The following is a 26166-nucleotide window of genomic DNA, read 5'->3' on the forward strand; positions in this document are numbered from 1 at the left end:
GCTACAGGGGTCTGCCTATACTTCTGCAATAGAAATGTAACTTCGGTCTGCCGATACTTCTGCTCCTGAAATGTTACCTTGGTTTGTGTATACTGTAACTACTGTAATGTTACTAATACTGGCCTCTACCTATACTGCTGCTCCGGAAATGTTACTAGGGTCTGTCTATACTGCTACTACTGAAATGTTACTAATACTGGGCTCTGCCCATACTGCTGCTACGGAAATGTTACTGGGGCCTGTCTATACTGCTACTACTGAAATGTTACAAATACTGTGCTATCCCTATACTGCTGCAACGGAAATGTTAATGTGCTGCTCTGCCTATAGTGCAGCTACGGATATGTTACTGGGGCCTGTTATACTGCTACTACTGAAATGTTACTAATACTGGGCTCTGCCCATACTGCTGGTACGGAAATGTTACTGGGGCCTGTCTATACTGCTACTACTGAAATGTTACTAATACTGGGCTCTCCCTATACTGCTGCAACTGAAATGTTACTGGGGCCTGTCTATACTGCTACTACTGAAATGTAACATACTGTGCTCCCCTATACTGCTGCAATGGAAATGTGTATGTGCTGTTCTGCCTATACTGCTGCAACGGAAATGTTACTGGGGCCTGTCTATACTGCTGCTACTGAAATGTTACTAATACTGGGCTCTCCCTATACTGCTGCAATGGAAATGTGTATGTGCTGTTCTGCCTATACTGCTGCAACGGAAATGTTACTGGGGCCTGTCTATACTGCTACTACTGAAATGTTACTAATACTGGGCTCTCCCTATACTGCTGCTACGGAAATGTTAATGAGGCCTGTCTATACTGCTACTACTGAAATGTTACTAATACTGGGCTCTGCCCATACTGCGGCTACGGAAATGTTACTGGAGCCTGTCTATACTGCTACTACTGAAATGTTACTAATACTGGGCTCTCCCTATACTGCTGCTACGGAAATGTTACTGGGGCCTGTCTATACTGCTACTACTGAAATGTTACAAATACTGTGCTCTCACTATACTGCTGCAACGGAAATGTTAATGTGCTGCTCTGCCTATACTGTTGCAACGGAAATGTTACTGGGGCCTGTTATACTGCTACTACTGAAATGTTACAAATACTGGGCTCTGCCTATACTGCTGCTACGGAAATGTTACTGGGGCCTGTCTATACTGCTACTACTGAAATGTTACTAATACTAGGCTCTCCCTATACTGCTGCTACGGAAATGTTACTGGGGCCTGTCTATACTGCTACTACTGAAATGTAACATACTGTGCTTCCCTATACTGCTGCAATGGAAATGTGTATGTGCTGTTCTGCCTATACTGCTGCAACGGAAATGTTACTGGGGCCTGTCTATACTGCTATTACTGAAATGTTACTAATACTGGGCTCTCCCTATACTGCTGCTACGGAAATGTTAATGAGGCCTGTCTATACTGCTACTACTGAAATGTTACTAATACTGGGCTCTGCCCATACTGCGGCTACGGAAATGTTACTGGGGCCTGTCTATACTGCTACTACTGAAATGTTACAAATACTGTGCTCTCACTATACTGCTGCAACGGAAATGTTAATGTGCTGCTCTGCCTATACTGCTGCAACGGAAATGTTACTGGGGCCTGTTATACTGCTACTACTGAAATGTTACAAATACTGGGCTCTGCCTATACTGCTGCTACGGAAATGTTACTGGGGCCTGTCTATACTGCTACTACTGAAATGTTACTAATACTAGGCTCTCCCTATACTGCTGCTACAGAAATGTTACTGGGGCCTGTCTATACTGCTACTACTGAAATGTAACATACTGTGCTCCCCTATACTGCTGCAATGGAAATGTTTATGTGCTGTTCTGCCTATACTGCTGCAACGGAAATGTTACTGGGGCCTGTCTATACTGCTACTACTGAAATGTTACTAATACTGGGCTCTGCCCATACTGCAGCTACGGAAAGGTTACTGGGGTCTGTCCATACTGTTACCACTGAAATGTTACTAATACTGGGCTCTGCCTATACTGCTGCAACTGCAATGTTATGGGCTCTGCCTATACTGCCGCAACAAAAATGTTACTGGGGTCTGTCTATACTCTTACCACTGAAATGTTACTAATTCTAGGCTCTGCCTATACTGCTGCTACTGCAATGTTACAGGCTTGTGGAAACAGAGGCTATCCAAAGACATGATGGCGGCGAGGCTACTAGGTCCACAGTCGCAACAATTTTTCTCCAACGCGGTTACTGGGAAGGTGCATATAACCACGGACACGTGGACAGGACACGTACTGCCTCAAAAACATCCCCCTCCTCCTCCTTGAAACAATGAAAACATTCTTGGCAAATGCTTTTGTAGTGGTCCGTCTGGTGGTGGTCCAAGAATTTCACCAAAAACGACACAATAAGAAAGCCCCCCTCCCCCGCCCCTCCCCTGCCACGGTCCACTTAATCCTGGCCACATTCCGAAAACCAACTAAATAAAACCGCGCTACTATGTCCGCACTCCACAACTTAATCCTGGCCACATTCCGAAAAACCAACTATATAAAACCGCGCTACTAGGTCAACACTCCACAACTTAATCCTGGCCACATTCCGAAAACCAACTAAATAAAACCGCACTACTAGTTCCACACTCCACAACTTAATCCTGGCCACATTCCGAAAACCAACTAAATAAAACCGTGCTACTAGGTCCACACTCCACAACTTAATCCTGGCCACATTCTGAAAACCAACTAAATAAAACCGTGCTACTAGGTCCACACTCCACAACTTAATCCTGGCCACATTCTGAAAACCAACTAAATACAACCGCGCTACTATGTCCACACTCCATAACTTCATCCTGGCCACATTCTGAAAACCAACGAAATAAAACCGTGGTACTAGTCCATTATCCCTAGTTGAAGCTTTCAGCCGACTGGTAGAGCAATGGTGGCTTCAACTTGTTGGTACTGCAAAGTCCAAAGATAAGCGTACTGCTGAGGTCGGAATACAGGTGACAATAGAACACAGCATCCCTGCAGGGCAAGGGACAGAGTAGCAGCAGGCACCGATCCTTGGTGGAAGCAGGCCAGCTGAGAAACACATACTTCCTGAATGATTTTGGACTGACTGATGATGAGGCCTTTACTTGTGATCATCTTTGGTAATTCCTAAGAAAGATGCGTGGTAGTAGCCGGAAACTTGGATTGCTATTTGCTAACACTTTGAAATGGACAACAGAAAACATATGAATGAAGCCTTTCCATGTTTCAGCTTGAGATGAGGAGGAGTGCAGACTTTCAGTACCTTGAATATCCTTTTTTTTAACATTGAGTTTTTATTAGCATTTCCAAGATATACAACATTGAGATTGATATGCAGTAGATTTGTTATTAATACTAGAACATTGCATATTACATCTTCTGTGGAGAGGAAAAGTAGGGAGGGGGAGGAGGGATGGGGAAAGGATATGGACAGTGGGAAAGTTTATAACCTTAAATTTCAAAGGTATCTTAAACATTTACAATTGGGTTTAAGCGGTGGTTATCAAAGGTTTTTTTTATATAGTTCTTTGCATAGAAGTACCTGAGAACAAAGATTGTGTTCAGATAGCGCATCATTCTAGTTTGTTGAGATCCTTAACATCATATATCAACACAACAGCACATCAATACAGGTCAATGTCCATATGTTTAGAGTTCGGGCCACCTATTCCCCTCTGGTGGAGAGGGCGGAGCAGAAAGGCAACCAGGTCCCCGAAGAGGCGAGTGTTTGCATTCGTTTAATCGAATCCTGTCGGCATTTTTGTTATCTGGATCCATATTGCCCAATCTTTCCTGAATTGGGCCAGAGTATTTTTTTGGTGAGCTATTAATTTCTCGTAAATACAGTTTAGATTAACAGTTTCTTGTATTTCTTCTATAGTGGGAATATGCCCAGATCTCCATTTCCTCGCTATTAGTATTCGCCAGAATGGAGTATGTGAGATATAATTACTCTGTGGCTTCCGGGTATATTTCCTACACCTATAAGAAGAAGGGCTAGTTCTGGTTCAATTTTCTTCAAGGACGGTAGAAATTTTATTATGTATTGCGAGATCTCTTCTCAGAAGCAAGATATTTGTGGGCATGACCAAAATATATGTACGAGGGAACCCAATCCGCCGCACCCTCTCCAGCACAGGGGGGACACGTCTTTTTTCATCTGCGACAACCTTAGTGGAGAGCAATACCACCTTGTCAGTAGTTTCTGGTATTGTTCTCAATGAGAAGCACATGAGGTGGATCTATGGGTACATGCCAAGGCCTCACACCATGTCCTGGGGGAGAATTTTTTGTTTAGGTCTTTTTCCCAGTTTAGGAAATTAACTGTTTTTTGAAATTTAGAGTGCCAGATAGGCTGGTATAGATCAATTTTGTGAGTTTTTTTTGTGGCGGCAGCTTTCCATCTAGTAGGTCGCTTATCGGGCATGGAAGTGTAACGTGGAGAGTCTTACAGACTCCTAAGAAGTTACGAATCCGAAGATACATGTAATATTCTGATTGTGGAATTGCATATTTTGTTTGTAACTGGGAGAAGGGCATGATAATGTCTCCACTATACAGGTCAGAGATCTTCATAGTTGCTCTGTGTGGCCAGTTGCCCAGGGAAAGATCCGAGATTAGATATTTTAGGCTAAGAAGTGGGATTAGGATTTTTGTTGAAATAGTTGGGTCTAAGTTTGGTTTAGCATGTAATGCTCTCCACCCCTGCGTAGTAGCCTGGGCCATCTGGGGATATTGAGTGTCTCTTTGGGCCTGGACAGTAGCTGCTAGGAGGCATGCTCTCCATTCATTTACACCTGATAGTATGGACTCCATTGGGGCCCATGTTTTGTCCATTTCCGCTCTACACCAATGTCTGCTTTGGTCTATTAAAAATGCTTTATGGTAGTTGCGGAGATTGGGGAGGCCCATACCTCCGAATTTTAATGGTCTATTTAGAATGGAGAATCCCACTCTGGGTCTGGCCCCTCTCCAGACGAACCTATTCATTTGTTGGTGGAGAGCCGTAAAGATTGGTTCAGGAATAATCACAGGGAGGGTTCTAAAGAGATATAATATGCGGGGGAGAATAAGCATTTTGTATAGGATCACTCTGCCCATCCAGCTGGGTTTGAATTTGGCCAAGCAATCCAGTTCTTTTTGCATCGTGGCCTCTAGCCGTGAGAAGTTGGTAGTCAGGAGTTCTTCAATTGAGGGGGTCAGTATTATACCCAAGTAAGGTAGGGACGAAGGACACCACTGAAATGGGAATGCCGATCTTAGGTATTTCTCATCCGTTTTTGTTAAGTGGATCCCCATCATTTGTGATTTCGTGGGATTCATTTTGTAGTAGGAGACAGCTCCGAATTGTAGTAATGTTGAGGTCACTTGAGGAAGAGAGGTTCCAGGGTTGATTAAAGTTAGGATTACGTCATCGGCAAATAAGTTAATTTTATGCTCTTTTAAGCCTATAGGGATACCTTGAATAAGTGGGTTGGATCTTATCTTCTCTGCCAGTGGTTCCATCATCATTGAGAAGATTAAAGGCGATAGTGGGCATCCTTGGCGCGTGCCGTTAGTAATTTGAAACGGTTTGGATAAAATGCCGTTTGTCAAGATGGATGCCGACGGAGCAGTGTAGAGCGCCTTTATGGCTGAGAGAATTGGACCTGAAAGGCCAAACCTCTCCATTGTACGCTGCATGAATACCCAGTGCACCCTATCGAACGCCTTCTCTGCATCCAGAGCAAGGAGCAGAGAAGGCGTTCCTGTAGTGTTTGCCCTAGCTATCAAGTTTATTAGTCGTCTGGTTCCATCTGGAGCCTGACGTCCCCTTGTAAATCCTACTTGGTCGTTTTTAATTAGTTGGGGTAGAATTGGAAATAGTCGGTTTGCTATAATTTTTGCGTATAATTTAATGTCTGAATTAAGGAGGGATATAGGTCGAAAATTACTCGGAACATCAGGGGTCTTACCTTCCTTAGGAATAGTAACTATAGTTGCTTTTAGATTTTCTTGGGGTGCGTTACCCGTTGTCATAATGTGGTTGAAGAAGTTACATACATGAGGGAGCAGAGTAGGTGCAAATAGCTTAAGGTATTCATTTGTGAAGCCGTCTGGGCCAGGAGATTTGCCTGTTTTAAGTGATCTGATAGCTTGTTCTACCTCTTGCGTTGTGATAGGAAGGCATAGTTTTTGGTTTTGTATCTGTGATATGCGCGGTAAAGATAATGTTGACAAGAATGCATTGATTGTGTCTTCACTAGGTTGAGAGGTGTCCTTGTCTTGTTTTAAGTTGTAGAGGGAATTATAATATTTACTAAATTCTTCAGCGATTTCTTGTGGAGCATAGATTTTGTGTTTAGTGGTTTGTGAGATTAGATAGGGAATTCTGGCATTTGCTCTTTCCGCTTTGACTCTGTTTGCCATTAGTTTGCTTGGCTTATTATGTGAATGGTAATGTAGCATTTTAAGTCTTTTTAGATACATTTCATGATCTATTGCAAGGTGTGCTTGTAATTCTGTCCTTGCTTTTTTCAACGATAGTAGGTTCGCTAGAGAAGAGTTTGCCTTGTGGATTGTGGTCAAAGCTGTGACTTTAGATAGGAGGTCTGTAAGGGTTGCGTTGCGTTGATTTTTATGGTTTGCTGTTTGCTGGATAAGAATACCTCTTATGAATGCTTTATGCGCATTCCATAGTGTAGCGGGGTTAGTGGATGGGAGAGAATTAAAGGCGATAAATTCTTTAAGCATTTTTTCAATATTAGTGGTATCATTTTTTAGGGACATTACATACGTGTTATTCCTCCAAACAAAGGTGGTCGGGCTCTTATGGGACAGCTGGATGGACAGAGTGATCGGGGCATGGTCCGACCATGTAATATCTCCTATTTCACATCTGATTATCAACGGAAGGAGCCATTTGGTCGATAGAAACATGTCGATACGGGAGTAAGTGTTGTGTCTATGTGAGTAAAATGTGTAGTCTCTTTCGGAGGCATGCTTACATCGCCACACATCATACAGGTCTTCCCTATGGAGCCACTCAGACAAGTGGGGGGGGAGGTCTGTTGCTTTTCGATGTGGAGTCTAATTCTGGTTTTTGAATGATATTAAAGTCTCCACATATTATGAGTTTCCCTTCTATCAGGTGTGAAATTTTTTTGAGGATACCGTTTAGGAAGGCACGTTGTCCGGTGTTGGGGGCATAGACATTTACTATGGTAAATGTCGTATTGTTAATCATGCATGACAAAGCAACAAATCTCCCTTTATCATCGTGCAACTCCCGTATCAGGTGAAAGGCAATCGTTTTTTTATTGCAATAAAGACTCCTGCTTTTTTCTTAGGGCCATTAGCATAGAAAATTTGGGGGAACTCTTTGTTTGATAGTCTAATGGTGTCTGACCTCTGGAAGTGGGATTCCTGTATACAAATTATGTCCGCCTTAGACCTTTTAGTTTCCCTGCAGAGGAGAGATCTTTTGTAAGGGCTATTCAGTCCTTTTACATTAAGGGATAATATCTTCAAAGCCATTTAAGATATGGTTATAATGCGTTGGCAGTGCTGTGAATCGACAGTATAGATGTCTAAGATACAGTTTAGAATGATATAAGATTACACTGTGAGGTACCTTTGAGAAAACATAAAACATTTGAAGAAAACTTAGAAGAAAACATACAATTGTGCAGTGAGTCATACTGCGCAAACTTGGGGGAAAGTTTGCAAGAAAGTGTGGCAAACCTGTAGTTGTCTAACGGGAATCAGCATGAGAGTCGCTTTAGCTTGTGTCCTTCCACTCTTGTGGGATCTTGGGAGAGGATTTATTTTCTTGGGTTTTGCTTTGATCCTGACGCGTTGGGCAAGGCATGTTCCATTTTCATAGAAGTTCTATGCCTTCTTCTGGAGTAGTGATTATGTGAGTTTTTCCATTCTTTGTAATGATGATTTTTGTTGGAAATCCCCATTTGTACCTTATGTCATGGTTTCGTAAGGCAGTTGTTACTGGAGCGAGCTTTTTCCTGGCTGTTATTGTGGCTTGGGAGAGATCGGCGAAGAGTGTAATGTTCTGAAAGGGAGCTGGTAAAGCCGATAGTTGTCTTGAGGCCCGCATTAGTTGGTCTTTAATATGGAAAAAGTGGATTCTGGCAATTGTATCTCGTGTATGGGAACTCGGAATGTTCTGAGCTCTTGGAAGTCTGTGTGCTCGATCAATGGTGAGATCTATGGGAGAACATTGTGGAATAACTGCTCGTATCAAACCCTGGAGAAACTGAGCAAGCTCAGCAGGCGGGATCGATTCTGAAATGCCTCTAAACTTGATGTTGTTTTGGCGATTTCTGTCTTCGATATCCGCCAATTTATTTCGCAAAGTTTTGACTTCGTCTTCTAAATTGTTATGTGAGTCCACCAATGAGTTGTGGGCTGATGCGAATTCTCCCATTTTACGCTCTGTGTGGTCTACCCGACCTCCTAGTTCCTCTACCGACGCATTTATACCCGCCAGGCTCTTGGCGATATCTTTTTGTATTAAGATCTGTAACGCTAGCATAGCTTCTTTCATAAACAGCTCCGAAGCTGCCTGATTGATAGCCGGAATATTTTGTAGAGTCATTTCTTGTGAGAGATCAGGGTTAGAAGAGTAGCGAGTAGAGATGAGCGAGCACCAAAATGCTCGGGTGCTCGTTACTCGGGACGAACTTTTCGCGATGCTCGAGGGTTCGTTTCGAATAACGAACCCCATTGAAGTCAATGGGCGACCCGATCATTTTTGTATTTCGCCGATGCTCGCTAAGGTTTTCATGTGTGAAAATCTGGGCAATTCAAGAAAGTGATGGGAACGACACAGCAACGGATAGGGCAGGCGAGGGGCTACGTGTTGGGCTGCATCTCAAGTTCACAGGTCCCACTATTAAGCCACAATAGCGGCAAGAGTGGGGCCCCCCCCTCCCAAAAACTTTTACTTCTGAAAAGCCCTCATTAGCATGGCATACCTTTGCTAAGCACCACACTAGCTACAACAAAGCACAATCACTGCCTGGATGACACTCCGCTGCCACTTCTCCTGGGTTACATGCTGACCAACCGCCCCCCCCCCCACAGCGCACACCAAAGTGTCCCTGCGCAGCCTTCAGCTGCCCTCATGCCACACCACCCTCATGTCTATTTAGAAGTGCGTCTGCCATGAGGAGGAACCGCAGGCACACACTGCAGAGGGGTTGGCACGGCTAGGCAGCGACCCTCTTTAAAAGGGGCGGGGCGATAGCCCACAATGCTGTACAGAAGCAATGAGAAATAGAATCCTGTGCCACCGCCATCAGGAGCTGCACACGTGGGCATAGCAATGGGGAACCTATGTGCCACACACTATTCATTCTGTCAAGGTGTCTCTGCATGCCCCAGTCAGACTGGTAATATGTACCTTAACAGTAACCGCGTTGGTGGTAATGTGGTGGTGACTGCGGACCTAGTAGCGCGGTTTTATTTTGTTGGTTTTCGGAATGTGGCCAGGATTAAGTGGGCCGTGGCGGGGGGATGTTTTTGAGGCACTACGTGTCCTCTCCACGTGTCCGTGGTTATATGCACCTTAACAGTAACCGCGTTGGTGGTAATGTGGTGGTGACTGCGAACCTAGTAGCGCGGTTTTATTTTGTTGGTTTTCGGAATGTGGCCAGGATTAAGTGGGCCGTGGCGGGGGGATGGTGGGGGGGCTCTCTTGTAGTGTCGGTAAAGGTGAAATTCTTGGACTGCCACCAGACGAACCAATGCAAAGGCATTTGCCAAGAATGTTTTCCCTGTTGGAGGAGGAGGGGGATGTTTTTGAGGCACTACGTGTCCTCTCCACGTGTCCGTGGTTATATGCACCTTAACAGTAACCGCGTTGGTGGGAAATGGCCTCGCCGCCATCATGTCTTTGGGAAGCCTCTGTTTCCACACCCCAGAGACATACCATTAGCAGCGGTATAGGCAGAGCCCATAATTCGTAACATTTCAGCTGTAGCATTAGGACAGGCCCCACTAACATATCACTAGCAGCATTATAGCGGGAGCGCAGTCTTCGTTCCATGTCAGCAATAGTAGCACTCAAGACAGGCCCCAGTAACAATTCCGAAGCAGCAGTATAGCGGGAGCGCAGTCTTCGTTCCATGTCAGTAATAGTAGCACTCAAGACAGGCCCCAGTAACAATTCCGAAGCAGCAGTATAGTGGGAGCGCAGTCTTAGTTCCATTTCAGTAGCTGCAGTATAGCCAAGGCCCAAGTTACATTTATGTAGCTAAAGTGTAGGCCAACCCCACACACACTTCTGTACCATGAGTGCAGGCGAAGAACATACAAATTGCTATGATTACACTGTAGGTGAGGGCCCCAAAAAATTGGCGTACCAACAGTACTAATGTACCTCAGTAAAAATTGGCCATGCCCAACCAAGATGGCAGGTGAAACCCATTAATCGCGTTGGTTAATGTGGCTTAAGTGGTAACTAGGCCTGGAGGCAGCCCAGTTTAACGAAAAATTGGTTCAAGTTAAAGTTTCAATGCTTTTAAGAGCATTGAAACATTTAAAAATTGTTTAGAAAAATTAGATGAGTGAGCCTTGTGGGCCTAAGAAAAATTGCCCGTTCAGCGTGATTACGTGAGGTTTCAGGAGGAGGAGCAGGAGGAGGAGGAGGAATATTAGACACAGATTGATGAAGCAGAAATGTCCCCGTTTTGGATGGTGAGAGAGAACGTAGCTTCCATCCGCGGGTGCAGCCTACGTATTGCTTACGTATCGCTGCTGTCCGCTGGTGGAGAAGAGAAGTCTGGGGAAATCCAGGCTTTGTTCATCTTGATGAGTGTTAGCCTGTCGGCACTGTCGGTTGACAGGCGGGTACGCTTATCTGTGATGATTCCCCCAGCCGCACTAAACACCCTCTCCGACAAGACACTAGCCGAAGGACAAGCAAGCACCTCCAGGGCATACAGTGCGAGTTCAGGCCACGTGTCCAGCTTCGACACCCAGTAGTTGTAGGTGGCAGAGGCATCGCGGAGGACGGTCGTGCGATCCACTACGTACTCCCTCACCATCCTTTTACAGTGCTCCCGTCGACTCAGCCTTGACTGGGGAGCGGTGACACAGTCGGTGGGGAGCCATAAAGCTGTCCAGGCCCTCAAAGACTGTTGCACTGCCTGGGCTGTACATGCTGCTTGATCTCCGCACCTCCCCTGCTACCTGGCCTTCGGGACTGCGCCTTCTGCCACTAGCGCTGTCGGATGGGAATTTTACCATCAGCTTGTCCGCCAGGGTCCTGTGGTATAGCAACACTCTCGAACCCCTTTCCTCTTCGGGAATGAGACTGGGAAGGTTCTCCTTATAGCGTGGGTCGAGCAGTGTGTACACCCAGTAATCCGTAGTGGCCAGAATGCGTGCAACGCGAGGGTCACGAGAAAGGCATCCTAACATGAAGTCAGCCATGTGTGCCAGGGTACCCGTACGCAACACATGGCTGTCTTCACTAGGAAGATCACTTTCAGGATCCTCCTCCTCCTCCTCCTCCTCATCCTCCTCAGGCCATACATGCTGAAAGGATGACAGGCAAGCAGCAGGGGCACCGTCAGCAGTGGGCCAAGCTGTCTCTTCCCCCTCCTCCTCATCCTCCTCATGCTCCTCCTCCTCCTCCTGAATGCGCTGAGATATAGACAGGAGGGTGCTCTGACTATCCAGCGACATACTGTCTTCCCCCGCCTCCGTTTCCGAGCGCAAAGCGGCTGCCTTTATACTTTGCAGGGAACTTCTCAAGATGCATAGCAGAGTAATGGTGACGCTAATGATTGCAGCATCGCCGCTCACCACCTGGGTAGACTGCTCAAAGTTTCCAAGGACCTGGCAGATGTCTGCCAACCAGGCCCACTCTTCTGAAAAGAATTGAGGAGGCTGACTCCCACTGCGCCGCCCATGTTGGAGTTGGTATTCCACGATAGCTCTACGCTGCTCATAGAGCCTGGCCAACATGTGGAGCGTAGAGTTCCACCGTGTGGGCACTTCGCACAGCAGTCGGTGCACTGGCAGATTAAAGCAATGTTACAGGGTGCGCAGGGTGGCAGCGTCCGTGTGGGACTTGCGGAAATGTGCGCAGAGCCGGCGCACCTTTCCGAGCAGGTCTGACAAGCGTGGGTAGCTTTTCAGAAAGCGCTGAACCACCAAATTAAAGACATGGGCCAGGCATGGCACGTGCGTGAGGCTGCCGAGCTGCAGAGCCGCCACCAGGTTACGGCCGTTGTCACACACGACCATGCCCGGTTGGAGGCTCAGCGGCGCAAGCCAGCGGTCGGTCTGCTCTGTCAGACCCTGCAGCAGTTCGTGGGCCGTGTGCCTCCTATCTCCTAAGCTGAGTAGTTTCAGCACGGCCTGCTGACGCTTGCCCACCGCTGTGCTGCCACGCGCGCGACACCGACTGCTGGCGACGTCCTGCTGCTGCTGACACATCTAGATTGCAAGACAGAGGTTGAGGAGGAAGAGGAGGGTGCTTTAGTGGAGGAAGCATACACCGCCGAACATACCACCACCGAGCTGTGGCCCGCAATTCTGGGGGTGGGTAGGACGTGAGCGGTCCCAGGCTCTGACTCTGTCCCAGCCTCCACTAAATTCACCCAATGTGCCGTCAGGGAGATGTAGTGGCCCTGCCCGCCTGTGCTTGTCCACGTGTCCGTAGTTAAGTGGACCTTGCCACTAACCGCATTGGTGAGGGCGCGTACAATGTTGCGGGAGACGTGGTCGTGCAGGGCTGGGACGGCACATCGGGAAAAGTAGTGCGACTGGGAACTGAGTAGCGCAGGGCCGCCGCCGCCATCATAGCTTTGAAAGCCTCCGTTTCCACAACCCTATACGGCAGCATTTCAAGGCAGATAAATTTGGCTATGTGGACGGTTAACGATTGAGCGTGCGGGTGCGTGGCGGCGTACTTGCGCTTGTGCTCCAACACTTGCGCTAGCGACGGCTGGACTGTGCGGTGCGAGACATTGGTGGATGGGGCCGAGGACAGCGGAGGTGAGGGTGTGGGTGCAGGCCATGAGGCGGTAGTGCCTGTGTCCTGAGAGGGGGGTTGGATCTCAGTGGCAGGTTGGGGCACAGGGGAAGAGGCAGCGGTGCAAACCGGAGGCGGTGAACGGCCTTCGTCCCACCTTGTGGGGTGCTTGGCCATCATATGTCTGCGCATGCTGGTGGTGGTTTTCAGGCTGTTGGTGGTGGCTCCCCGGCTGATCTTGGCGCGACAAAGGTTGCACACCACTGTTCGTCGGTCGTCAGGCGTCTCGGTGAAAAACTGCCAGACCTTAGAGCACCTCGGCCTCTGCAGGGTGGCATGGCGCGAGGGTGCGCTTTGGGAAACACTTGGTGGATTATTCGGTCTGGCCCTGCCTCTAACCCTGGCCACCGCACTGCCTCTTGCAACCTGCCCTGCTGCTGCCTGTGCCTCCCCCTCTGAAGACCTGTCCTGTGTAGGCGTTGCACACCAGGTGGGGTCAGTCACCTCATAGTCCTGCTGCTCTTCCTCCGAATCCTCTGTGCACTCCTCCCTCGGACTTACTGCCCTTACTACTACCTCACTGCAAGACAACTGTGTGTCATCGTCATCGTCCTCCTCACCCACAGAAAGTTCTTGAGACAGTTGGCGGAAGTCCCCAGCCTCATCCCCCGGACCCCGGGAACTTTCCAATGGTTGTGCATCAGTGACGATAAACTCCTCTGGTGGGAGAGGAACCACTGCTGCCCAATCTGAGCAGGGGCCCGAGAACAGTTCCTGGGAGTGTTCCCGCTCCTGAGCATGTGTCATTGTAGTGGAGTGAGGAGGCTGGGAGGAAGGAGGAGCAGCAGACAGAGGATTCGGATTTGCAGCAGTGGACGGCGCAGAACTGTGGCTGGACGATAGGTTTGCTCGAAGCACTTTCTACCATCCAGGACAGGACCTGCTCACACTGCTCATTTTCTAATAAAGGTCTCCCGCGTGGACCCATTAATTGGGCGATGAATGTGGGGACGCCAGAAACGTGCCTCTCTCCTAATCGCGCAGCAGTCTGCTGTGACACACCTGGATCAGGAGCTCGGCCTGTGCCCACACCCTCACTTGGGCCTACGCGTCCTCGGCCGCGTCCACGTCCTCTAGGCCTACCCCTACCCCTCAGCATGCTGTATTACCAGTGATTTGATTTCACAGGCAGAAAAGAAATTGGCGCAAGCCTGCAGGCCAAATATAATTTTTTAACTTTTTTAAAAAAGGAAAGGCCCACTGCCTCTAGTGAATGAATAATAAGTTTAATAACTGTGTTGCGGCCCTGCAAAAGTCTGCACTCAACCGTAGCTGGTTGCGTCTGATTTCTTTACGTTCTCCACGCAGCACACACGTACCCAGAGCCCTTAGGACTGACAGAGGCAGGGCAAATATACTTTTTTCCCTTTTGTTAAAAAAGAAAAGGCCCACTGCATCTATTCAATGACTAATATAACTGTGTTGCGGCCCTGCAAAAGTGTCACAGAACTTTACTGTTGCAGAGTTATTAACTGTGGCAGATCAGGTATTTCCCAGGCAGGAAAGAAATTGGCGCAAGGCTGCACTCAACCGTAGCTGGTTGCGTCTGATTTTTTTACGTTCTCCTCGCAGCACACACGTACCCAGACCCCTTAGGACTGACAGAGGCAGGGCAAATATACTTTTTTCCCTTTTGTTAAAAAAGAAAAGGCCCACTGCGTCTATTCAATGACTAATATAACTGTGTTGCGGCCCTGCAAAAGTGTCACAGAACTTTACTGTTGCAGAGTTATTAACTGTGGCAGAGCAGGTATTTCCCAGGCAGGAAAGAAATTGGCGCAAGGCTGCACTCAACCGTAGCTGGTTGCGTCTGATTTTTTTAGGTTCTCCTCGCAGCACACACGTACCCAGAGCCCTTAGGACTGACAGAGGCAGGGCAAATATACTTTTTTCCCTTTTGTTAAAAAAGAAAAGGCCCACTGCGTCTATTCAATGACTAATATAACTGTGTTGCGGCCCTGCAAAAGTGTCACAGAACTTTACTGTTGCAGAGTTATTAACTGTGGCAGAGCAGGTATTTCCCAGGCAGGAAAGAAATTGGCGCAAGGCTGCACTCAACCGTAGCTGGTTGCGTCTGATTTTTTTAGGTTCTCCTCGCAGCACACACGTACCCAGAGCCCTTAGGACTGACAGAGGCAGGGCAAATATACTTTTTTTCCCTTTTGTTAAAAAAGAAAAGGCCCACTGTGTCTATTCAATGACTAATAACTGTGTTGTGGCCCTGCCTACACAATTCTGTGCCTGTAGTATCAATGCAGGGTGCAATGCTCTGCACCGCCGATTTTGAGAAAAAAAAAAAAAAAAGCAACACAGCTAACAGCAGCCTGCACAGTACTCCACACAGTTAAATGTGGCCCTAGAAAGGACCGTTGAGGTTCTTGAAGGCTACACTCACTCCTAACACTCTCCCTGCCTAAGCACCACTTCTGTCCCTAATACCGGGTGCAATGCTCTGCACTGCCGATTTTGAGAAAAAAAAAAAAATTCTCCACTGCTAACAGCAGCCTGCACACACGTAGATGTGGCCCTAAGAAGGACCGTTGGGGTTCTTGAAGCCTACACTCACTACAAATACTCTCCCTACAGCAACTCCAATAGAACTGGACTTTCCCTCAGCTAACTCTCAAGGCATGTGTGGCGAGCCGCGGGAGGGGCCGACTTTTATACTCGGGTGACATCAGATCTCCCCAGCCACTCACAGCAGGGGGGTGGTATAGGGCTTGAACGTCACAGGGGGAAGTTGTAATGCCTTCCCTGTCTTTCAATTGGCCAGAAAAGCGCGCTAACGTCTCAGAGAGGAAACTGAAAGTAACCGGAACACCGCGTGGTACTCGTTACGAGTAACGAGCATCCCGAACATCCTAATATTCGCACGAATATCAAGCTCGGACAAGTACGTTCGCTCATCTCTAGTAGCGAGCTCCTTGTTTTAGCGGGCTGGAAGAATTTGATTTGTTGTTCTTTGTTGTTGTTGGTTTGGACGGTGAATGCTGTGGTCCCCTCTTGCTCTTTGTCCCCGCTTGAGTAGCGAGAGATATATTGGTGGGGTTTGTGCCTGCCCAACTTAGCGAAGAGTTGTTGGTTCTAAGTGGCGTATCATTCAGTGCACTCTCAGAGTATGTTTCATTAGTAAGAACGTGTGTCTTTGAAGAAAAATGGTCGCTTTGTGCAGTGTTTGGATCTTCCAGACCATTTCGTGTTTTTTGGGAAGTAGCGCATAAGTTAGTTTCTGCTTTATTAGAGAGTGTCTGTCTGTTTATGACAGTTACTTGTGGTCCCTTCTGAGTTTATATTGAAGTTTACTACAAGGGGATTTTTCAAAGGATAGCAGTGAACTCGCAGTGAGCTTCAGTGCAGAGAGAGAGTGCCTATGAGAGTCAGTATTTCCTGCTGTATTTAGGAGCTCAGGACATATGGGAGCCTCTTGAAGTGCATCTTCATTGTCTGGGGTAGTCTGTCCCCTTTTAGGTAGTGTTACATCGGGCCCGTTGAGTGACAGAGTCGGGGGACCTGTGTTGTAATCAGCGCGAGCAGGAGATGCCTCCTGAGCCACGGCTGTTCTGTTGCTAAGCGCTGCGGGAGGGGACCCCGCTGGGAGCCTCCGGGGAGAGCTGTGTGTGACAGGAGAAGCTCCGCTGCTGTTTTCCAGCTGGGGTCTGTCTGGTCTGACCGGGGATGCAGCGGGGGAGATATAGCAGAGGAGATGGCTGGGTCGGCTGCAGGAAGATCTCCCAAGCTCCTGCGCGTGCGGCTGTTCAGCACATTGCCGGCGTCTGATATCAGCGGAGGTTCACCGAACGAGGCAGGGAGAACATTCATCCTACCTTGAGGAGGTTTAGGGAGGCTTCTGCTCCCGCGACGGTATGTGTCCTCTCCGGTAGGGCTGAGTGTGGTTTTCAGCTGTTCCTTCTCTCTTCTGGAGTGTGGGAAACTTTGGCCACCATCTTCTATTTCCTCACCCCGGCTCCGTGTAGTGTAAAAGTCCATGAGTCTCTTAGGAGAAAGCTTTTTCTCTCTTTTAGGCATGCTGCAGGTGTTAAGGAAGGTTTCCGCAGACAAGTGGGATTGTTTTGGCTTGTTTCCCCGTCGCTTGGTAGTCGCTTTGTAGGTTATAAGGAGAGCAGTGTTAGAATGTGTCCATCCAGCTCTCCTTCTAGGCCACGCCCCCCCCCCCCTTGAATATCCTTTTCATTGCAATCAAATGCCCTTCGCTTGTCTCAGAAAATACTAGCTTTTCCACATAGGTGTTGTCTATCTGTCTATACTGTTACTACTGAAATCCCACTAATACGGGGCTCTGCCTATACTGCTGTTACGGAAATGTTACAGGGGTCTGTCGATACCGTTACTACTGAAATGTAACTGATACTGGGCTCTGCCTATACTGCAGCTACTGAAATGTTGCTGGGGTCCGTCTATACTGTTACTACAGAAGTGTTAATAGGGTCTCCCTAGACTTCTGCAACATAACTGTTAGTGGGGTCAGCTTATACCTTTGCTACAGGAGTATTACAGGGGTCTGTGCATACTATGGGTGCACTAAGTGTTGCCATCGCGGTGTGCAACGTACATGGCCCCCCAAAAAATAACCCAGACTGACTAGGGCATGCAGTATGGGCCGAAGCCTACCTGCATTTTATCTCTCGTTACCTGAGCTATTCGGGGCACTGCAATGTTATGAATAATTCACAGAAAAAACCAAAAATCCAATACCCCTTACTCTTCAAAGCAGACACGGTCGCCATAGGCAGTATCGCCACAAGGCAGGCACAATCGCCATCGGCAAAATCGTAGTAGGACAGGGCCAACCGCCATAAGCACTACAAATATGCCGGCAGCCAGACAATGCTGTGGAGGACAAACTTGTCAATGGCATGCTAATATGCTGTCACTTACTCAAGCCACCCCATCGGTGGGTTCCAGGGAGCCACCCATACTGTGGCTGCACACAGACTTCCCTTAGTGGAGTTCTACGTACCTGTGACAATGTAAATTACCCATACTGACTGGAGCATGCAGTGTGGGCCAAAGCCAACCTGCAATTCTTATCGCGTTACCTCAGCTTTAAGGGAGGCAGTGCAATAGGATAATTTTATGTACCGTCGGTGGGTTCCAGGGAGCCACCCATGCTGTGAGTCCACTCCACACAGACTTCCCATAGCGGAGTTGTACCTACCTGCGACAATGAAAATTACCAAGACTGACTGGGGCCTGCAGTGTTGGCCGAAGCCAACCTGTATTTTATCCCACGTTACCTCAGCTGTCCGGGGCACTGCTATGGGATTAATTTATGTACCGTCGGTGGCTTCCTGGGACCCACCCATGCAGTGTCTGCACACAGACTTCCCATAGGGGAGTTCTACCTACCTGTGACTATGAAAATAACCCAGCCTGACTAGGGCTTGCAGTGTGGACCAAAGCCAACCTGCATTTCTTTTCACGTTACCTCAGCTTTAAGGGAGGCACTGCAGTAGGATATTTTTACGGACCATCGGTGGCTTCCTGGGACCCACCCCTGCTGTGGGTGCACACAGACTTCACATATCGGAGTTGTACCGACCTGTGACAATGTAAATTACCCAGACTGACTGGAGCATGCAGTGTGGGCCGAAGCCAACCTGCATGTCTTCTCGTGTTACCTCTGCTTTAAGGGAGGCACTGCAATGGGATTAATTTATGTACCGTCGGTGAGTTCCAGGGAGCCACCCATGCTGTGGGTGCACACGGAATTCCCATTGCGGAGTTGTACCTGCCTGTGACTATTAATAAAAAAAAACAGTCTGACTGGGGCATGCAGTGTGGGCCAAAGCCCACCTGTATTTAATCTGACGTTAGCTCTGCTGTCCGGGGCACTGCAATTGGAATTTATGAACCGCCGGTGGCTTCCTGGGACCCACCCATGCTGTGGGTGCACACGGAATTCACATAGGGGAGTTGTACCTGCCTGTGTCTATTTATAAAAAAAAACAGTCTGACTGGGGCATGCAGTGTGGGCCAAAGCCCACCTGTATTTTATCTGACGTTAGCTCTGCTGTCCGGGGCACTGCAATGGGATTTATTTATGAACCGCCGGTGGCTTCCTGGGACCCACCCATGCTGTGGGTGCACACAGAATTCCCATTGCGGAGTTGTACCTGCCTGTGTCTATTTATAAAAAACCCAGTCTGACTGGGGCATGCAGTGAGGGCCAAAGCCCACCTGTATTTAATCTGACGTTAGCTCTGCTGTCCGGAGCACTGCAATGGGAATTATTTATGAACCGCCGGTGGCTTCCTGGGACCCACCCATGCTGTGGGTGCACACGGAATTCACATAGGGGAGTTGTGCCTGGCTGTGTCTATTTATAAAATAACCCAGTCTGACTGGGGCATGCAGTGTGGGTGAAAGCCCACCTGTATTTTATCGGACGTTAGCTTAGCTGTGCAGGGCACTGCAATGAGATTTATTTATGAACTGTCGGTGGCTTCCTGGGACCCACCCATGCTGTGGGTCCACTCCACACAGACTTCCCATAGGGGAGTTGTACCTGCCTGTGACTATTAATTAAAAAAACCCAGTCTGACTGGGGCATGCAGTGTGGGCCGAAGCCCACCTGTATTTTATCTGACGTTAGCTCTGCTATCCGGGGCACTGCAATGGGTTTTTTTTTTTGTACTGCGGTGGGTTCCAGGGAGCCACCCATGCTGTGGGTCCACACAGACTTCCCGTAGGGGAGTTGTACCTGCCTGTGTCTATTTATAAAAAAAAAACAGTCTGACTGGGGCATGCAGTGTTGGCCGAAGCCCACCTGTACTTTATGTCACGTTAGCTCAGCTATCCGGGGCACTGCAATGGGACTTATTTATGTACCGTTGGTGGCTTCCTGGGACCCACCCATGCTGTTGGTCCACACAGACTTCCCAGAGCGGAGTTGTACCTGCCTCTGACTATGAAAAAAGGCCAGACTGACTAGGGCATGGAGTGTGGGCCGAAGCCAACCTGTACTTTATCTCACGTTAGCTCAGCTATCCCGGGCACTGCATTGGGACAAACTAGAGGAGCAATACAGCGCTAATGAGATGTTCACAGCTACGCTAGCATTGGAGTCCACAGTAGGCCCGCGATTGCTGAGGGTTTGTGCAGAGGCCTATGTCCTGGGTGCAGTGAAAGTCCGCTTCCTGCCTACGATTGCTGAAGCTGTGGGCCAAGGCCTATGTCGTCGGCGCGGTGCAAGTCTGCCATGTTTGGCCGCTCTGATTTATTTATTGTTCATGTCTTGGGTTTCCTAGGACCCACCTATGCACACTTAGTTCCCATCGTGGTGTTTGACCTATCTGGCACAAAGACACTGACTGACTTGGGTAGGGGGCAGAGTGCAGATGGCTTTCCCCTTGCAGTGTCGATTTAGCTATGCGACACCTAGACAAAATGAATACTGTGTGGGCACATGGATTCCCCATTGCTATGTAACTCATGCCCACGTTTGCAGTTCCTGACGGAGGTGGCACAGGATTGGAATGAAGATCGAATGTCAATTTCTCATTGATTCTCTACAGCACTGTGGGCTATCGCCCCGCCCCTTTTAAAGAGGATTGCAACCTGGCCCTGCCAACCCTCTGCAGTGTGTGCCTCTGGTTCCTCCTCATGGCAGACGCATTTATAAATAGACATGAGGGTGGTGTGGCTATGCAGCCAGCATGTGGCATGAGGGCTACTGAAGGCTGCGCAGGGACACTTTTGTGTGAGCTGCGGATGCAGGGTCGTGTGGGAGGGTTGGGCAGCATGTTACCCAGGAGAAGAGGCAGCGGTGTGTCCCGCAGGCAGTGATTGTGCTTAGTTGGAGGTAGTGTGGTGCTTAGCTAAGGTGTGCCTTGCTAATGAGGGTTTGTCCGAAGTAAAAATTGTTGGGGGGGGGCACTCTTGTCGCTATTGTGGCTTAATAGTGGGACCTGGGAACCTGAGATGCAGCCCAGCTTGTTGCCCGTCGCCTGTCCTATCCGTTTCTGTGTCGTTTCCATCACTTTCTTGGGTTTTCCAGATTTTCATAAATGAAAACCTTAGCGGAGCATCGGCGATATACAAAAATGCTCGAGTCGCCCATTGACCTCAATGGGGTTCGTTACTCTAAACGAACTCTCGAGCATCGCGGTAAGTTCAACTTGAGCAACGAGCACCCGAGCATTTTGGTGCTCGCTCATCTCTAATAGTGATATATTGAATATGCTATAATGTGACAATGATATGGCACCCACAATACTTTCACACATATGGACTGTGAGTATGGGGTCCTACCCTTTCATACACTCATGTAATATATACCCATATAACATATACTGAACAGATTGAGCACTGGTTATTTGGAAGAAACATTAATGTGAGCAGTAAAACTTTCCTCCAGAGAGTCACGTACACCAGCTCGAATAACTATCTTCTGGCAGACAACATGAAGTGGAAGATAGATGACTGTAATTTTACTGTTATTTACCTGTTATTTACTTTTCACTGCAGGGTTCCTTCCTCTTAGATGATGAACAGTATATCGCCAAACAATCACATGAAGAGCTGTTTGCTCTGCTATGATTTGATCCAAGAACATTAGACACCGCCTTCTATCCTCAACTAAACGCAATGTTGTTCTAAAGATGGTATTATGAAACCACCAATATGTGTTGCATCAGCCTATCTGATTACATAAATGTCGAAAGAAGTCCCAAGAAATGTTTGATGGACAAGTAATCTTGCTCAAAATGTGATACATTTGTTGCACTTATATTAGAGATGATGTGATGCCTTTAGTTTAGTTTGGTGACTTACATTATATTGACAAAAGTATTGAAATTTTGTTCACATTTTCCAATACTGTGTTGGCCTTAAAGGGGTTGTCCCGCGAAATCAAGTGGGGTTCAGCACTTCTGTATGGCCATATTAATGCACTTTGTCATGTACATCGTGCATTAATTATGAGCCATACAGAAGTTATTCACTTACCTGTTCCGTTGCTAGCGTCCCCGTCGCCATGGTGCCGTCTAATTTCAGTGTCTAATCGCCCGATTAGACGCGCTTGCGCAGTCCGGTCTTCTCCCTGGTAAATGGGGCCGCGCATGCCGGAGAGCTGGTCCTCGTAGCTCCGCCCCGTCACGTGTGCCGATTCCAGCCAATCAGGAGGCTGGAATCGGCAATGGACCGCACAGAGCCCACGATGCACCATGGGAGAAGACCCGCGGTGCATCGTGGGTGAAGATCCCGGTGGCCATCTTAGTAAGGTAAGGAAGAAGTCGCCGCAGCGCGGGGATTCGGGTAAGTACTAAACGTTTTTTTTTTTAACACATGCATTGGGTTTGTCTCGGGCCGAACGGGGGGCCTATTGAAAAAAAAAAAACCCGTTTCGGCGCGGGACAACCCCTTTAATGACTGCAGTCACCCTCCTAGGCATGCTTACCAGCAAATTCCGATAGATGTATGGAGGGATCCACATTAAGAGGAATAAAAATAGTGGATTATCTTCCAAAAGAAATCTAAAAGAAATCTAGATTTGTGACTCAACACAAAAAAAGAAACTTCACTCTGACTCTTCACAGCAGCCCCTCTAGCTGATATAACGGCTTTACACAATCCAGGCGTTCTTTCTACAACTGCAATCAGATATTGTTCAGAAATTCCTTCCTAACATTGCTGCAGATGTTCCCACAAATGTGCGGCACTTGTAGGTGGCTTTGCTGGTATTGTTGTATCTTGACGCCACTGGAAGTATGGCAGGGGAGTAGGTGTAGCCAGTTTGACAAGCTGGTAACGCCCATACCTGCTGATTAGCTGCTGGAGGCTGCTGTTTTACTAGCTTGTAACGCCCACAATGCCACACTGCCAGTGAGGCAGAGGGAGCAGGGACGTAACGGGCCCATACTGCTTGTCGGTAAGTGTGAGCTGCTCTTCGCTTGCTATGCAGGGGAATTTGCAGGGGACAAAAAGCAGGGTGAGTGACAGCGGGGGAAAGTAGACGGAGCGGAATAGACGCACGCTGCTGATGTCCGTTTGGCCTCTGTACAACAGAGACTGACACCGGGGGAAAGTTCAGTGAGGCGAATGGCCGCAGCAGAGGACGTTACAGTGTCGTGGATTGCAGAGCAGGAGCCTACTGAATGATCCTGCTACGCTTGCCAATTACAGAAGGCAGCGGCCCAGGAACACGAGGAGGACCAGTAAGCGTAAGTCAGCAGTCAGCGAGCAGCGGGGGTTACAGCATGACAGCGCCACCAGCGGAAGGGGACACCCCAGTCACTGTCACTAGCGATGTACTGGAGATTCTATTAGGAGGCCGCTGCCAAACTAGGTGAAAAGGCAGCGAAGTAGGTAGGCCTACGTTGATGCTGCTGTTCCTCCTCAGGGTCCCTGTCGCCCTCTGTGGTGGGTTATGGAGCCTGGTCGCCATCCACACTGTGCTGGCAGCTCTAACTATGTAATCCGTCTGAAAGTATCTTGAAGCCAATCGAGAGCTAGGGATGTGACAGGGGTATTCCTCTTTGTAAACCCTGTCAAACATCTAGCTTCTGGTGGCGACAAGATACAATAATACCGGTTTTGCTTTCAACCTTCTGTTCATTTCATACCTAACAAGCTCAATGGGGTTTAAGTCTGGGGACTAGGCAGGCCATTCTATTCTTTGAAGCCTACCAGCGTCTTCTATAACCTAGAAGTAGGCTCTGAATCATACCCTTCAGTAATATGGACCCCTGACCAACTAGGGGCACACGAGTGGGAAATTGCTATGGTCACCCTTTCTGTCCAGTGTGCCAATCACCCTGAGCAAGATGCCAGCCCTGGATCCAACAAGAGAGCCCCACACCATCACACTACCTCCTCCATGTTAGACACTTGGTGTCACACTCTCAGGAACCCTCATTTCACCTACTCAATGGCATGGAAAAGCTCGACGTGATGACCCAATGATGTCAAATTTTGATTCCTCAGTCGATAGGACATTCTTTCACTGTTATTTTTGCTGTATTAAGCTGTGCTTTATGATGTTGTGCTGTGAGATGCCGATTATGCAAATTATTGACTCTCAAATGATTGTCATGTGACTTTGGTCTGCCAGACCCCTTCTTATCAGAGTTTCTTTCAGTTTCCAAGTTCCTTTTGTTGGTATAGGAAAAAGTACAGAGGGCCACCTTAGCTTCCTTGGTAATTTCCATGTTAGAATTGCCTGTCCAAATAATAATACATATATATTAGTCTGAATTTATGATTTTATCTAAAGGGCTTTACACATATATGAGTACATGAATAGTGTCAAGTGGGTGGTCCCCACCGATCTCTGACAATGTGTAGTGTCAGATTTGATTGACAGTGAATGGTGCGGGCCACCCACTTCATGCTTTACAAGTTCCAGAAGCCGAATCTAAGGAGAGCCAATACTGCACAGTGGGGGCAAGTATGAACAAAAGACAGACTATAATACAGTCAGTTGGGCCGTGGCTGCAGCCAGCTTTGCTGACATGAGGACATAACAGGTCCTTTTTACAGGGAACTTGTCACTGGGTTCCTGCTGCCTAAACAACAGAAGCATGAACCCTGGACATGTATGCCCATTGCCCCCCATATATGTGTCATTCTTAAATACTGCAACATTTATTTCAAAATAAACACCCTTTGAATTTGGACTGAGAACTGAGCTCCGAGTCACAGAGGTGGCCGCGCCGGCCTCTCCCCGCCTGCATCATGTGGAGTGACAGTGATCTCAACCCAACTCTGTGACTCAGAGCTCAATCTTCAAAATCTGTTTATTCTGAAACTTCGCAGCATTTCGGCATAACACATACATGGGGACAGTGGACATACCTGTCCTGGGTTCATGCAAAAGGACAAACAGTCTTTCATCAGCTGATTGTGTTGTTTAAGTGAGAATAAAAATGCCTATTGGTCGGCTGCAGATCTCCATAATGTGTGGATGATTAAATAACTGCTGTTGGGGGCCGAACAATTGTGTTACTGTGTGTACATGTGAAGAGGAGGGCATCCTCCATGCAGCAGTAAGACTAGGAAACCTTCTGCCTGAGGAAAACTAAAGCTTTCATGATGATTTCACTAAGGTTACATTCACATGGGCCAGCGCGATATCAGGCCAATAAACTCGTTCTACACGCAGATGTCAGGGGTTTTATCATAAAAAACTGCCTTGCATCTAGAGATGAGCGAGCACCAAAATGCTCGGGTGCTCGTTACTAGAGACGACATTTTCGCGATGCTCGATGGTTCGTTTCTAATAACGAACCCCATTGAAGTCAATGGGCGACTCGAGGATTTTTGTATATCGCCGATGCTCGCTAAGGTTTTAATTTGTGAAAATCTGGGCAATTCAAGAAAGTGATGGGAACGACACAGAAACGGATAGGGCAGGCGAGGGGCTACATGTTGGGCTGCATCTCAAGTTCCCAGGTCCCACTATTAAGCCACAATAGCGGCAAGAGTGCCCCCCCCTCCCAACAATTTTTACTTCTGAAAAACCCTCATTAGCAAGGCATACCTTAGCTAAGCACCACACTACCTCCAACAAAGCACAATCACTGCCTGCATGACACTCCGCTGCCTCTTCTCCTGGGTTACATGCTGCCCAACCCCCCCGCACGACCCAGTGTCCACAGCGCACACCAAAGTGTCCCAGCGCAGCCTTCAGCTGCCCTCATGCCACACGCTGGCCTCATAGCCACACCACCCTCATGTCTATTTATAAGTGCATCTGCCATGAGGAGGAACCGCAGGCACACACTGCAGAGGGTTGGCAGGGCCAGGCAGCGACCCTCTTTAAAAGGGGCAGGGCAATAGCCCACAATGCTGTACAGAAGCAATGAGAAATCCAATCCTGTGCCACCTCCATCAGGAGCTGCACACGTGGGCATAGCAATGGGGAACCCATGTGCCACACACTATTCATTCTGTCAAGGTGTCTGCATGCCCTAGTCAGACCGGGGTTTTTTATAAATAGTCACAGGCAGGTACAACTCTGCAATGGGAATTCCATGTGCACCCACAGCATGGGTGGCTCCCTGGAACCCACCGGCTGTACATAAATAAATCCCATCACAGGGAGGTAACGTCAGGTTTAAT

Source organism: Eleutherodactylus coqui, chromosome 3, assembly GCF_035609145.1.
Source record: "Eleutherodactylus coqui strain aEleCoq1 chromosome 3, aEleCoq1.hap1, whole genome shotgun sequence".
Classification (NCBI taxonomy): Eukaryota; Metazoa; Chordata; class Amphibia; order Anura; family Eleutherodactylidae; genus Eleutherodactylus; species Eleutherodactylus coqui.